Source organism: Pinus tabuliformis, chromosome 4_1 (assembly GCF_031772625.1).
Source record: "Pinus tabuliformis cultivar Carrire ecotype Pingquan chromosome 4_1, CPIR1, whole genome shotgun sequence".
NCBI classification, from domain to species: Eukaryota; Viridiplantae; Streptophyta; class Pinopsida; order Pinales; family Pinaceae; genus Pinus; species Pinus tabuliformis.
The window spans coordinates 986449260-986464319 of NC_142303.1; positions in this window are offsets into that span (position 1 = coordinate 986449260).

Here is a 15060-nt window from a genome sequence, read left to right on the forward strand (position 1 = left end):
GATTAACATAATTGTTTTTCCTGTCATTTACTTTCTTCTTTTTAATTTTAGTTTTATTATTCAAGTCTTACATTTTATTTCTTGTTGAATAAGCTTGATAGTATAGAACACAATCATATAGAACCAGTGTTAGTTGTTGGTATTGTTATGCATATATTTTGTCGATTGCCTTGAAATAAAAAGATGCTTCTCAAGTTGATAATTAGTGTTCAAGTGATTAGTTGTTTTTATTAAGCAATTAATTTTACCCAACAGAGAATCAAGCAGTCTATTCTAGAGAGAGTCCATTCAAATGTGTGTGGACCATTCTTGACAACATCCATGACCAAACACAGGTATTATGTTATAAATTTTTATGACTATCCTCATAAATGCTGGATATTTTTCATGCAGAAAAAGGATCAAAATTTCACAATGTTTTGTGAGTTCAAAGCATTGGTGGAGAAAGATTTAGGAAAGAAGGTTAAATCTCTACTGAGTGATAACAGTGGTGAGTATGTCTCAAATGAGTTTAATAAATTGTGTGCATCGAAAGGGATTAAACAAGAGTTGATGACACCCCATAACCCTCAACAAAATGGCGTGGCCGAGAGGAAGAACAGAAGCATAGTAGGGGCAACGAGGGCAATGTTGCATGATTAGGGCCTACCATTAAACTTGTGGGATAAGGCATGTAACACAGTGGTTTATGTTTAGAACCATATCCCACATCGGATAGTTGAGATGAAGACACCAAAGGATGCTTATTCTGGTAAGAGGCCAGATGTTGGTCACTTCAGGATTTTTGGGTCATCGGTATATTCCATGTGACCAAAGATGCACGGAAGAAGCTTGACCCGACAGGAGAGTTGGGGATATTTGTGGGGTACACTAATACACCTCACAACTATCAAGTTTACATTCCGACCAGTTGAATGACAGTGGTTCGCATGGATATCAGATTCGATGAGGAGAAGGCCATGCGAGTTTCCCTTGAGAGGGAGGTTCAGCTACATGCAGATGAGGAGATTTTAGCTCCTAAGGTTGAGGAGCCTCGGATTGGTGTGGAACAACCACATGCAGAGGTTCCAAGAGTGGAGACATCCACTCATGCAGAGTCTTACAGAGAGGAAAGAAAGCACACTAGAGAGGTTGACAGATTGTTGGATGATGCATTTGGAGAATGTGGGAGCACCCACTTCTCAACACAGGAAGAGGAGGTTAGCTAAGAGGTACAGTGGATACATGGATATTATGTGTTCTTTTGTTGTGATAGAGCCATCTTCCTTTTAGGAAGCATTGCAACAATCGATTTTGGTTGATGCGATGTTGGAGGAGTATGAGTCCGTAGTTCGAAACAGTGTTTGGGATGTGGTCCCGAGACTGGAGGACAAGTTAGTAGTGAGCTCCATTTGACTTTAAAAAGTAATGCAAGATAAAAATGGTAGTGTGGAGAAGCATCATGCCAAATTTGTGGCCCATGGCTTTTCACAAGTAGAAGGGATTGACTATGATGAGACCTTTTCTCCTGTTGCAAGGTACTTGTCAATCCGATCTATATTGGCACTATCAGCACAGATGGATTGGAAGATCCATCAGATGGATTTCAAGATATCCTTCCTCAATGGAATGATTGAGGAAGACTTGTACATAGAGAAACCCAAAGGTTTTGAAACCTTTCACCATGAGTCACATGTGTGCTGACTCAACAGAGTGTTGTATGAGCTAAAGCAAGCACCCCGTGCTTGGTACACCTGAATAGATAGCTACTTCACTAGGCTTTGCTTCAACAAGAGTGAAGTTGATCTGATCCTGTACCACATAGTGGTGGAAGGTAAGTTGTTGATCATTGTACTATATGTTGATGATCTCATACTCACAGGTGATGAGAAGCTGAACAAATCCTGCAAGGAGGACCTTGCAAGAGAATTTGATATGAAGGACATTGGGCTCATGCATTACTTTCTTGGCATGGAGGTATGGTAGGGAGATGGGGAGTTGTTTGTACCTCATGTTAAGTATGCCAACAAGATACTTAGGAGATTCTGCATGGAGAGCAGTAAACCCATGGAGACTCCTCTAGCTGGTAACTGGAGGAAGGAGGATGCTACTTCAAGGGAAGTAGTGGAAGCTACTATTTACAGGTCACTTGTGGGTTCACTCATGTACTTGGTGAACACACGACTGGATATGTGCTATGCAATTAACCAGCTGAGTCAAGAGATGGTTAGGCCTACCAAGTTATATTGGAAGGCAGAAAAGTATGTGTTGAGATACCTCAGGGACACTACTTAGTTTGGGTTATGGCACAGACAGATAGAGGGAGTGAAGCTTCAAGGCTTCACTAATGTAGATTGGGAAGGGATTCCATCCGATAGGAAGATCACATCAAGAGGGATCTTCAGTATTGGGTCAGCGATAGTTTCTTGTACAACTGGAAACAAAGATCAGTTGCACTCAGTTCGGCAGAGGCTTAGTACATGACTGCAAGTCAAGCATCACGTGAGGCTATCTGGATGAAGAAGATCATGGTTGGTTTTTTGGTCAGTAGATGGATCCTACTATGTTTTACTGTGATTATCAGAGTTGTATCAAACTCTCTGAAAATCCAGTTTTTCATAATCAGTCCAAGCATATTGATATCCGATATCATCATCTCATAGATTGTATATTGAGGTGGATCACGTTGTTAGATTACATTCCCACGGAGAAGAAAGATGCTGACATCTTGACAAAGGAATTGTGAAGATGTAAATTCGTGTTTCACAGAGATAGGATCGGGGTAGTTGATAATCTGTTTCTTGTTGAGAGGGAGTGTTGAGAAATGGCAATAAGAAATTCTAGTTTAATTTGTCCTTGAATTAAACTGTGAATTAAAATCAAATTCGATTCTCATAGCAACTTGTAAATAGTTAATTAAGTTTAATTGACTTAATAACCTTAGGAATTTTGAGTTGGAAGTATTTCTGAAGTCATGTATATGTTCTCCCTATATTATAGGGGTCCAAGATGAGTTAAGTATGAGTTGTAATCAGTTAACTGAGTTTACTGACTTAAGTCTAGTTAAATTAGTTCCAAATTGTTTGAGGAACTAATAGTGAGTTAACAACCAGTTGGTGCACTAAACTAGTGCTACTCCAGTTAACTGAAGATTCCCTCATCAAAAACTCATGCATGTTGATTCTAAGAAAGACCCATTTGAGACTAGAGTGTAGGGACAATGTACTTTTTGTTGTAGATTTTTCTAAGTTGTACAAATGCTGCATGCAATTAGGAATGAAGCCTAGAAGGGATTGTGCAGTTTTGGATGCACTGATTTTCCTTTAATATGGGCTAATCAACCATAGGAATTGTGCAAGGAAATAGGGACTTGTAGATTAGTAGAATTGGATAAGTGTTGGCCAAGAGTTTGCTTGTGAGTTGGAGATTGATTTTACTAAGTGCTAGGATTGTTTTTGTGAGAACAAGCATTGTAATCTCATCTTGATTTTCTGATATATGCAATACAGATAGTGGGGTTTTTAGTTGTGGCTTTCCTTGGATATTTATGGTTTTATGTGTATTTGATTCTCTTCCTCTTGTCGATTATTGTTTTTCTGTGCTTCTGCTGTAAAGAGTAGAAGTAGATTCTTGTCTCTTGCTTTAGTACATTGCATGAGCTTGTGAATCTATAGGAAAATCTACACTCAATAATTGCTTGATTTCTCAATTGCATAGGCCTTGTTTCTGAGATTGTTTCTTATTTTAGTATTATTTTTCCTTCTTCTCTAATATATGATATAACAATTTAGACTATGATCTTATCATCAATTTCCTTCTTTAAGAAAGAAACATGAATACTAAATGTATAAATGAAGATAGAGGAAACTCTAATTTTCAACCCATACTTCCAATCCTCTACAATACCTTATAGTGGCCATAATACCTCAATGCCAATTCATTGGAATTCTTTTGTTGCTTGAGGGGCATATATTTGTATGGTTGTAATCTCACAAATACCCAACCCCCCACTTCAAATTCACTTTCACTGCAATGTTGGTATGCTTGTTGTTTCATCCAATTTTACGCCATAACCAATTTATCTTTAAACAATTTGAGAACCTCTTATTGTTGGTGTATGTGGTCCTCCACTACTTAATCCTTTACCATCCCTTTCAAAGGTGATGTGATGGGTTGAGTATGTTATCCTTAAAGTTCCATAAATGATGACATTTTTGATAAAGTATGGATGGACATTTTGTACCACTATTTTTCCAATAGTAACCATTTTACCCATTGTGTCTATTTATCATATGCAAAGCAGAACATATATACTTCTAAAACTTTATTCACAATCTTATTTTACCCATTAGATTGAGGAACGAAAGATGATTTGTGAGCTAATTGAGTACCCAAACAAAAAAATAATTTATTCAAAAAAGTTTCAGTGAAAATTGGATCTTTGTCACTTACAATGATATTTGGTATTCCATGTAGCTTTTGGATTGCTTCCATGAATGTTTCTGCCATTGTACTATCTTTAAAAAGATGAGAAAGAGAGGGAAAAAAGGCATATTTTGTCATTTGATCTACCACTACCATAATGACACTCCATCCTTTAGATTTGGGTCAACCTGTAATAAAATCCATTGGAACTTCTTCCCAACATTGGCTTGGTATGGCTAATGGCTAAAGGAGCCCTGTGTTCTTGATTTTCTCTCCTTTTTTTTTTGTCATACCTCAAATTCCACCACAAAATTTTTGACATGTGATTTAAGACCTCCCCACCCCAAAATAAATACACAAATAATTGATCCTATGATATGGCTTCAAGAACCATGAATTTTTTGTAGAAATTCATTGTAAATTCAAACTGCTAATTATAATTTGCTAAAAAAATAGACTTGAATCTACTCTACTCATCAACGGAAACAACTTAAATGATCATGAAATCACGAATCATACAAGAGAAAGAATTCAATCAACACAGTACACAATTATTTCATGGAGAAAGTCACAACTAAAAACCCCTACTATTTTTATATTCATTAGTCAGAAAATATGAGAAGATTACAATGCTTTGCTCAAGCCCGAGCAACCTCTGCATTATCTCTATCTATCTCATAGCTTCCTAGACAAGTTGAGGCCAATAGTTAACCACTTTTTTTCTTTCCCAAGTCCATATTTCCTTACGTTGTTTCCTTGGGAATTATCCCCCTATTAATTAGGGAAACTCCTCAAAGGAATTGTGCAATCCATCATAGGCATTCCTCTGACTGCATGCACCACTTGTACAATTCAGATGATTATACAGTTGATAGTACATTATCCCTGAACTCCAATATCATTTGGGTAACTATCCGATATGACATGCATCAGTTATTTATGACTGAATCATCAGTTAAATGGTTGATCACTACAGGCAGCACCACACTACTATACCTCCCACTAGTTCCTCCAACAATTGGAACTAGTTTAACTGACTTTAACTCAGTTAAATTGAATTAATTAATTACAACTCAAAATAAACTGAATCAGGGCTCCTACAAAGTAGGATACACTCTACATGACTCAATTTAGACTCTAAACTCGATTTAAATGAGCCAACTAAGTAAAATTAACTTAGTTAACTAATACAAGTTGTCATGTGATGTGGAATTACAATTTTATTCCTAATTTAATTCAAGGACAAAATTAAATTAGGATTTTCTTATTGCATTTTCAAAACTCCCTCTCAACACGAAATGGATTATCTACTACCCCTCTATGAAACTAAAATTTACATCTTGACAATTCCTTTTTCAAAACATCTGCATCTTGTTCCTTTGTAGGAATGTACTCCAGCAACATGATTCTCCTCTACACACAATCTCGTAGATGGTGATACTAAATGTCGATATGCTTGGACCAATCATGAACAACTGGATTCTCAGAGAGTTTGATAAAACTCTAATTGTCACAATAAATCACTGTAGGATCCATCTACTGACCAAATAACCCAACAAAGATCTTCCTCATCCAGATAGCCTCACAAGTTGCTTGACTAGCAGTCATGTACTCTGCCACTTCTGAAATGAGTGCAACTGATCTCTGCTTCCTGCAGTACCAAGAAATTGTCGTTGACCCAATATTGAATATTCCCACTAATTTTCTCTTCCTGTTGGATGCACTCCCTTCCTAATATTCATCTGTGAAGCCTTGGAGCTTCACTCTCTCTGTTCATATGTACCAATTACCAAACTAAGTTGTTCCTCTGAGGTATCTCAACACATGTTTAACTGTCTTCTAATAGAGTTTGGTTGTCTTAACTATTGCTTAACTAAGTTGGTTAATTGCAAAACATATGTATGGTCATATGTTCACCAAATACATAAGTGAACCCACAATATGCCTGTAAATAGTAGCCTCCACTACTTCACCTGAAGTAGCATCTTCCTTCCTCCAATTCCCTGCTAGAGGAGTCTCCATGGGTTTTTCGCTCTCGTTGGCATACTTGTCCTTAGAGACAAACAGTTCCTCATCTTATTTCCATACTTCCATACCAAGGAGATAATGCATAAGCCCCAGGTCCTTCATCTCGAATTCTCTTGCAAGGTCCTCTTTGCAAGATTTTACTAGCTTCTCATCACCTGTTAGAATTAAATCATCGACATATAATATTATAATCAATGATTTTACTTCAACCACAATATGGTAAAGGTTCACATCTGCTTCACTTTTGGTGAACCCCATCCTAGTGAAATAGTTGTCAATCCCGGTGTACCAAGCAAGGGGTGCTAGTTTCAATCTATACAATGCTCGCTTGAGTATACACACATGCAAATCTCTGTTGAAATTCTTAAATCCTTCCCATTTATCAATGTACACCTCTTCCTTAATGACACTATTGAGGAATGTTGTCTTCACATCCATCTAATGTATCTTCCATCCCATCTATGCTGAAAGTGCTAGAATAGATCTGATTCAAGAGTACCTTGCTACTGGATCAAAGTTATCCTCATAATCAATTCCACCCACCTGAGAGAACCACCTGGCCACAAATTTGGCCTTGTGTTTCTCCACACTCCCATATGCTACTTGCTTTACCTTGTTAATCCATATGGAACTCACCACTAACTAGTCTGCTGGTCTTGGGACCACTTGCTAAACACTTTTTTTGATAATGGAGTCATACTTCTCAACCATGGCATCAATCCATATTGGTTGTTGCATTTCTTCCTCGAATGAGTATGTCTCAATCTCTACACTCTTGCTCATAGGATCCATGTATCCAGTGTATCGATCTAGTGACCTCCTCTGCTTGTGTTGTGATGTGGGTGATCCTACATTCTCTCTAGCATCATGAATCAGTCTTTCGACCTCTCTAGTGCACTTCCTTCCATCTCTCGAAGTCTCTACATGAGTGGGTGTTTCCACTCTTTGCTCCTTTGCATGTGGCTGCTCCACATCATCTTGGGGTTCTTCCTTTGAAGCTAAAATCTCCTCTTCTCCATGAAACTGAAGCTCCCTCTCAAGGGAATATCTCATGGCCTTCTCTTCATTAAACTGCACATATCTAAAAACCACTATCATCTTGTGAGATGGAAGGTACACCTGATAGTTGTGATGTTTATCAATGTACCCCAAAAATATGCCCAAATCAATTATTGATTCTAGCTTTTTCCTTACATCCTTAGTAACATAACAGTAAACCGTTGAACCAAAGATCCTAAAGTGTGCCACATCTATTTTCTTACATGAAAAATATTCTTTTGGTGTACTCATCCTGAGAATCTGATGAGGACTCTTATTCTGGACATATACAGTTATGTTGCATGCTTCAACCCACAATTGCAATGGTAGGCCCTAATCATGTAAAATTTTCAATGCAATTCCCACAATACTTATGTTCTTCCTTTCATCCACCCCATTTTTTTGTGGGTTATGTGGTGTTATTAACTCTTTTCGAATGCCTTATGATGCACAAAATTTCTTGAATTCATTCAACACATATTCTCCACCATTATCGCTCCTAAGGGCCTTCACTTTCCTACCAGTGTCTTTCTCAACAAGTGCTTTAAATTCACAAAATTTAGCGAATGTCTGATGTTTCTTCTGCATGAAGAAAATCCAACACTTATGAGATAAATAATCTACAAATATTACATAGTACCTATGCTTGGTTGTGGAGGTTGTCAAGAACAATCCACACACATCTGAGTGAACTCTTTCAACGATTTCTTATGCTCGATTTTCCTTACCATGAAAGGTGACTTTGGTGTACTTCCCCAATGTACACCATTTTCATGTGTCTCTCTACTCTAGTGAACCCTTAGGAAGTCCTGTAGAAACATGTTGCATGATCTTCAAGCTTCATGGTGAAAGTGTCCCAATCTTCTATGACACAACTGATCGATGTCTCAGATTTGCACCTTCTTTGCTTTTGTGCTCAAAGCAGCACATTCTTATACATCCAATTTGTAGAGGTTCATCACCCGAACCGCGATCTGCTTCACTTGTCTTAAGGCTATGTGATGAAGGAAATCCTTTCCTTTGCTAAATATCACATCGTAGCCACAGTCCTCCAACATAGCAACGGAAAACAAATTCTTCTTCAAACCTGGAACATATGTGACATCTTTTAATGTGGGAGTAGAACCAGACTCCCTTTGAAGAGTAACATTATCGATGCCATTCTCACTATACCTTCCATCATCTCCCATTTCTATGTGCATCTAGAAGTCCTTCTCCTCCAAGTCACTGAATATTTCTTTGTTGTCGGTCATAAGGAATGAGGCTCTGATATCCATATACCACATACTACCCATCACTAATGTCACCATGCAAGCACTGAGGGTGAAATCTAACTCAAATTGTGAAGCAAATGATTCACCTTTCACTCCTCCTGAGGGCTTCATTCCCACCTTCTTACAAAAGCACTTTGTGGCATAGTGTCCCAGCTCGTGATAGTGAAAACATTTAATCTTTGACAAGTCCTTCTTCTTTCCATCTTGACTGGAATCTGATTTGGAATGGGATGACCTAGCTTTCATTTTCTTCACCTTTCCAACTAAGGTATAGTTCTCCTCATCATCATGGTTGGATGAGGATCCATCTCTGGTGTTCCACCAAATCTCTTCTTACACCAAGTTGGATCACAAACACTCCCACTATGGTAGCTTCTCCCTCCCATTTACTAAGTCCTAGTAGTTTTACAAGCTCTTGGGAAGGACTAGAAGTGTCAGGAATACTAGATCATCTTTAGCAATTGTAACACCAACATTTCCAAGATCATCCCGTCATTGGGTGAACTTGCTCAAGTAATTTGGTATTGTGTTTCCCTTCTCCATCTTGATTTTTCTAAGCTTGTACTTCAGTGCCAACTTCCTGTGGTCACTGTTGTTTTGAAACAGGTATGTCAAGGCCTTCCACATTGCATATGGAGTCTCCTTATTATGGAGGTTCGAGACAATAAGATCTAAAACTCCTTCTAGCATAATATTCCACGCATTTGCAACACATTTTTTCATCTTGCGAATCGGGTGTTGGAGGCATAGGAATATTTTTTCTATGAATTCCTAAAGCCCATTGTCTTCCAACACTGCCTCCATCCCATACTTCCAAGAAATATAGTTCGAAATAACCTCAAGGGAATATTCAAGTCTCATTCCATAGAATGACATCCTGCTCGCTCTAAATTGTGATACTACAAAATCGATTTCACCTATAAACTTACAAACTCATATTATCCTTTTCTAGAGTGATTTGTACTTTGATACCATGTAGAAATTCTTTGTAGATTCAAACTTCTAATTGTAATTTGCTAAAACAATAGACTTGAATATATTCTACTTATCAGTGGAAAAAATTTAAACGATCGCCAAATCATGAAGCATACAAGAGAAAGAATTCAGTCAACACATTACACAATGATTTCTTGGGGAAATCCATGGCTAAAAACCCCTACTATCTATATATTGAATTAGTCTGAAAATATGAGAAGATTACAATGCTTTGCTCAATCTCGAGCAACCTCTGCACTATCTCTATCTATCTCACAGCTTCCTAGACAAGCTCGGGCCAATATTTAACCAATTTTCTTCTCGCCCAAGTCCCTATTTCCTTGCGTTGTTTCCTTAGGAATTAGCCCCCTATTAATTAGTGAAATTTCTCAAAGGAATTGGGCAATCCATCATAGGCCTTCCTCTGACTGCATGCACCACTTGTACAATTTAGATGATTATACAACTGATAGTACATTATCCCTGTACTCCAATCTCAACTGGGTAACACTCATATCTGACATGCATGAGTTATTTATGAGTGAATCATCAATTAACTGTTAATCACTACAGGAAGCACCACACTACTAGACCTACCACTAGTTCCTCCAAAAGTTGGAACTATTTTTACTGACTTTAACGCAGTTAAACTGAATTAATTAATTACAACTCAAAATAAACTCAACCAGGGCTACTATAAAGTAGGAGACACTCTACATGACTCAAGTTAGACCCTCAACTTGAATTAACTGATCCAACTAAGTCAAATTAACCTAGTTAACTAATCTAGGTTGCCATGTGATGTGGATTTACAATTTTATTCCTAATTTAATTCAAGGACAAAATTAAATTAAGATTTTATTGTTGCATTTTCAACATGTTATCCTATAGGATAAATGTGTAATTTCAAATGGATTTTTTGTTTGAGTTAATAATTCTTAGATAAGTATAAGAAATCTTGATACCATACCAAATCATTTTGTTATGTCCTTATAATACTAGTGTATTCCCATTATTGTTATTGTTATTGTTATTGTTAGTGTAGCCACCTATTGTTGCTATTGTGCCCATTTATCCCCCATGGTGTTATTGTTCTGCCCAATAGAAGCCCACTATTGTTATTTTTGTTCCCTTACATTATTATTGTTATGTAGGCTCTAATTGTATTGTGACCCCTTAGACTCCTATATATACCAAGGAGTTCTTATCATTTGAATCATTCAATAATTTTTAATTAATGTAATGTAAAGGAGGTTTCCCCCTCGAAGAGGCTAATTTTTAAGTTGTTGATCTATCTTTTCTTCTATTTTGTGATTTGGTTGCATAACATTTGGTATCTAAGCTTTGGATTCTAGTGTTTCGCTTCTTCTAACAGATCATCTTATAATTTTCACTATAACTTTTTTTTTCTACTAAGATTCAGAAGTTGAAATTGCAACCACATGGGGCAGAAATATTGGTGAACCTCATGTATGAATTTCATATCTTGGTTAGCAATATTTTCAAAGATATGAACCGAGGAAGTTAGGGTTTTTGTAGGCTCTAAAATTCCATCTCAAACAGGTAACCTAGGGAAAATCATCATAACTTTCTCTCCAACCATAAGATTTGAATTTCATAAAAATTGACTAAAATCACACGGGCTGTAGTTTTTTGGCTATCATTTTTAGGGCCAAAGGTCAAAACAATGACATGTGGCACTTCGTACAAGTTCACTCTACTAAACTTGTCTATAATGAGGTCATCGTGGGAGATTGGGTATAACTATTTCTTGAAGAATCCAATCTTAGTCTGACTTATGGGGTTGGAAAGAAGACTAGAGGGATACTTTAGGATGGAATTTCAAAACTTGGAGATCCAAAATTATAAAGATACAACAACTTCAATATCGAGATCCTAAAAAAACAGAAAAAGGTGTATATTTTTAAATTTTTCATAACTTTTGTTTGAAAATCAATTTGAAGTGATTCAAATAGAACATTGATGCATAGATATCATTATTTGGTTCTAAAATTTTTCCCAAAGAAAAGAATTCTACACCCATTAAGCCCTCAAAAATTTGTACTATGACTCATGAAGAGGAAGAATTGCAACATGATATATCAAAATTACGGGACCAAGTGCAACAAATTTCGCTCTCACAAAGAGAAACCAAATATGAACTAAAAGGGGACATGGATGGCTTGAAAATGGACATGGAAGCTTTTAAGGATGATTTAAAATCATACATGGAAGATTTGAAGTATGGTTTAAAAGTAGACATGGAAGCAATGATGAATGTCAATATGGAAGGATTGACAAAGTTGTTGCAAGAAAGGCTTCCCAATGGTGACAAGATAATCCATGAAAATCATGATGAGGACAAAAAGAATATGAATTATGATTTTAGAGACTACAATGTTCAGTTTAAGACCCACCACATTCCAAAGATCAGTATGAGGAAGTTTGATGGCAAGGATCTGATAACATGGATACTACAAATGGAGCAATATTTTGATCTTCATGATATGCGACACACATAAAAGGTACGCATTGCAACTTTATATTTAGAACACAATCAATCTGTATTGCATCAATGGATTTTTTCTCATAAACTACTTGTCACTTGGTCAAGTTTTACGAAGGAAATGATAGCACATTATGAGGATCCAAATAACAACAGCTTCTTTAGCCAATTGATAAATCTAAAGCAAAAGGGTTCAGTGGCGGAGCACAATGAGGACTTCCAAAAATTGAATATCAGGGTAACTGATATTCTAGAGGAGCATGGGATTGTTTTCTTCATAGGGACTTTAAAGGATAACATCCAACATGAGGCTTTCCTTTGGGAACTTGATTCATTAGAGAAGGCATTTAGTGTGGAAAGAAAAGTGGAAAGAAAAATTATGGCAACAAGGAAGTCTACCACTCACAACTACAAAGGTCATAAGCATGATGAAAAGAAATTATTCTACATAGATTGTGAAGAGGAGGAAGAAAAGAAAAAAGAAACATGAAAATAGGAGGATATACACCAAGAACCAACCCCAGATAAAGAAGGAATGAATATGACAATATCTTGTAATGCATTGGCAGGAATTACCACTCCTCAAACTCTCAAGATAGAAGGATATATTAAGAATAAAAAAGTAATAGTGTTGATTGATTCGGGTAGTACCCATAATTTCATTCATTGTAAGATAGCCAAGGAATTGAATTGCTTCTTATATCCAGAACCAAAGTGTCAAGTGATGGTTACAAATGGAGGAACTATAAATTGTTCTGGAAAGTACCATAATATCAAGATAACCATGGAGGAATATGTATTGAATAGTCCAATGCATTCCATTACAATGGGTGGTGCTGATGTTGTACTAGGAGTCCAATGGTTACAATCTTTGGGGAAGATAGATTTTAATTTTCAAGAACGTTTCTTTTATCTTTTTTGGGAAGGAAATGAAGTAGAATCAAGGGGCATTTTAGAGATACTAGGAAATATAATCATATCTAATGGTGTGACAAAGCTTCTTAATTAAGAACAACAAGGTGTAATTTCACAATTATGCTCACTAGAGGTTCAAATATCGAAATCATCTATTTCTCTAGATCTCCAAAAAGTTTAGGACAATCATTCCAAGGTATTTGAGTCTCCAAAAGCCCTCCCACTTATTCGTGATCATGATCATGCTATTCATTTGATTATAGGAAGTGTTCCTCCAAACATCAGACCTTACAAACATCCCTATGCTCAAAAGAGTGAAATTGAACATATTGTTATAGACATTTTTGTGCCTTACAACATGAAGCATGAAATGTCAATAATCTAAGGGATCCAAAGTCCCTAAACATGTTGTTCCTACCCCTAGAGGAACAAGGTCAGCAAACCACAGCACTAAATATCAGTTCTCCACCTGAAAACACTCAAAAACAAGCTAATTCTGGATCATGTCAACTGCTCCACTCTGTACCTGCGCTGAATGTCAACTTTAATGAAGGCTACCTGCGCTGGGCGAGATTGGCCAAGTGGCACAGTCATTCCTCAAGGTGTCAATGCCCAGGAAGCTTCCAAAATGACACTTGGATCAGGGAATTCGCCTAGTGATGAGTAAGAGGGTCTAGATCTCCAAGTGGAAGCAAGAACCTCCAAGTGGACTCAAGAACTGAAGAATAACTGAAGTGGGAGAGGACACTAGTCAGCTTCATGCCAGCCTCAAGTTGACTCATCCTTTCTCCAAAACTCCTATATATAGAGCTCTCTCATGAGGTCTAGGGAGGCTGGAATCTTGTGAATGTAAGGAAGTGCTGTTGGTTTGAGTATAGAACTATTGGGTGATTTGCTTGAAGGAGGTGAAGAGGAGATTTCTTTCTGCTGGGAGGTGATGCTGGATTGGGCCTTTTATGGTTGTATCACTTCCTGAACTTTACTTCTTCCATTAATAAAGCATTTGAGGTTCTTCTATATACATGTGTTTCAATGATGTATTGTTGTACTTGTGTATTTGATTTATTCTAATCCTTAAATCAATTATGAATGTATGCTTCTTGTAGTTTCCCTCTCTTGCCATTTTGCAGGATCTTGGTGTAGCTGGGCCAGTGAAAGAGCAAGGAGCTGGGAGAAAGCAGCAAAGAGAGAAGATTGGATCAATCATTAGCGGAAGACAACGGTTAGTGGATCTCTTTCTCCCCTCTCTTACATCTCATAAAGAAGTAATCCCGAATAGCTTTGCTTTGATTGTTGCTGAGGTACTATCACCCTTAGAGTGGGATAGGGTCATTCCGTATTGGATACTTTTCCCAACAACAAATTGGCGACTCCGCTGGGGATCGTATCTTGTTGGTTGTTTTTGTTTTTGCTATTCATTTCATAAACACAGGGAGTACCGAATCGAACTGCATTTGGATCTTTCAAATGCAAAGTAGAGGGCAGCTACTCTAGCTCAGTTTCTGGGCAAGTTTATGATTTGAAGAGCTGATCCACAAGGACTCTGAATAGCTCTTAGTGATAGATTTTCATCCTCCTTTTCATTCCTTAGTGTGTACTTGACTGATAGCTTCTGATTTGGCCAAAAACTGTGAATTTTTGAGCAATCTGTGACCCGGAAACCAAGAGAAACGAAAGTTTCGTTCTTCAGTGCAGGCTGTGTGAAGGCTGTCTGCATTTCAGCGTAGTTCCCGAAGGGGCTACCTGCGCTGAATGTCAAACTGACAGTGTACTACCTGCGTTGAACCAGTCTTGCCTTGTGCTACTGGGGTTTCCTGCTGTTTCTTGCCCTGTTTTCACCCTTGTTTTTGCAGCCTGTTACCAGTCAATGTACCTATCTGAAACCAACTTTCCTTACCACTATTCCGCCTCAGTTGTATA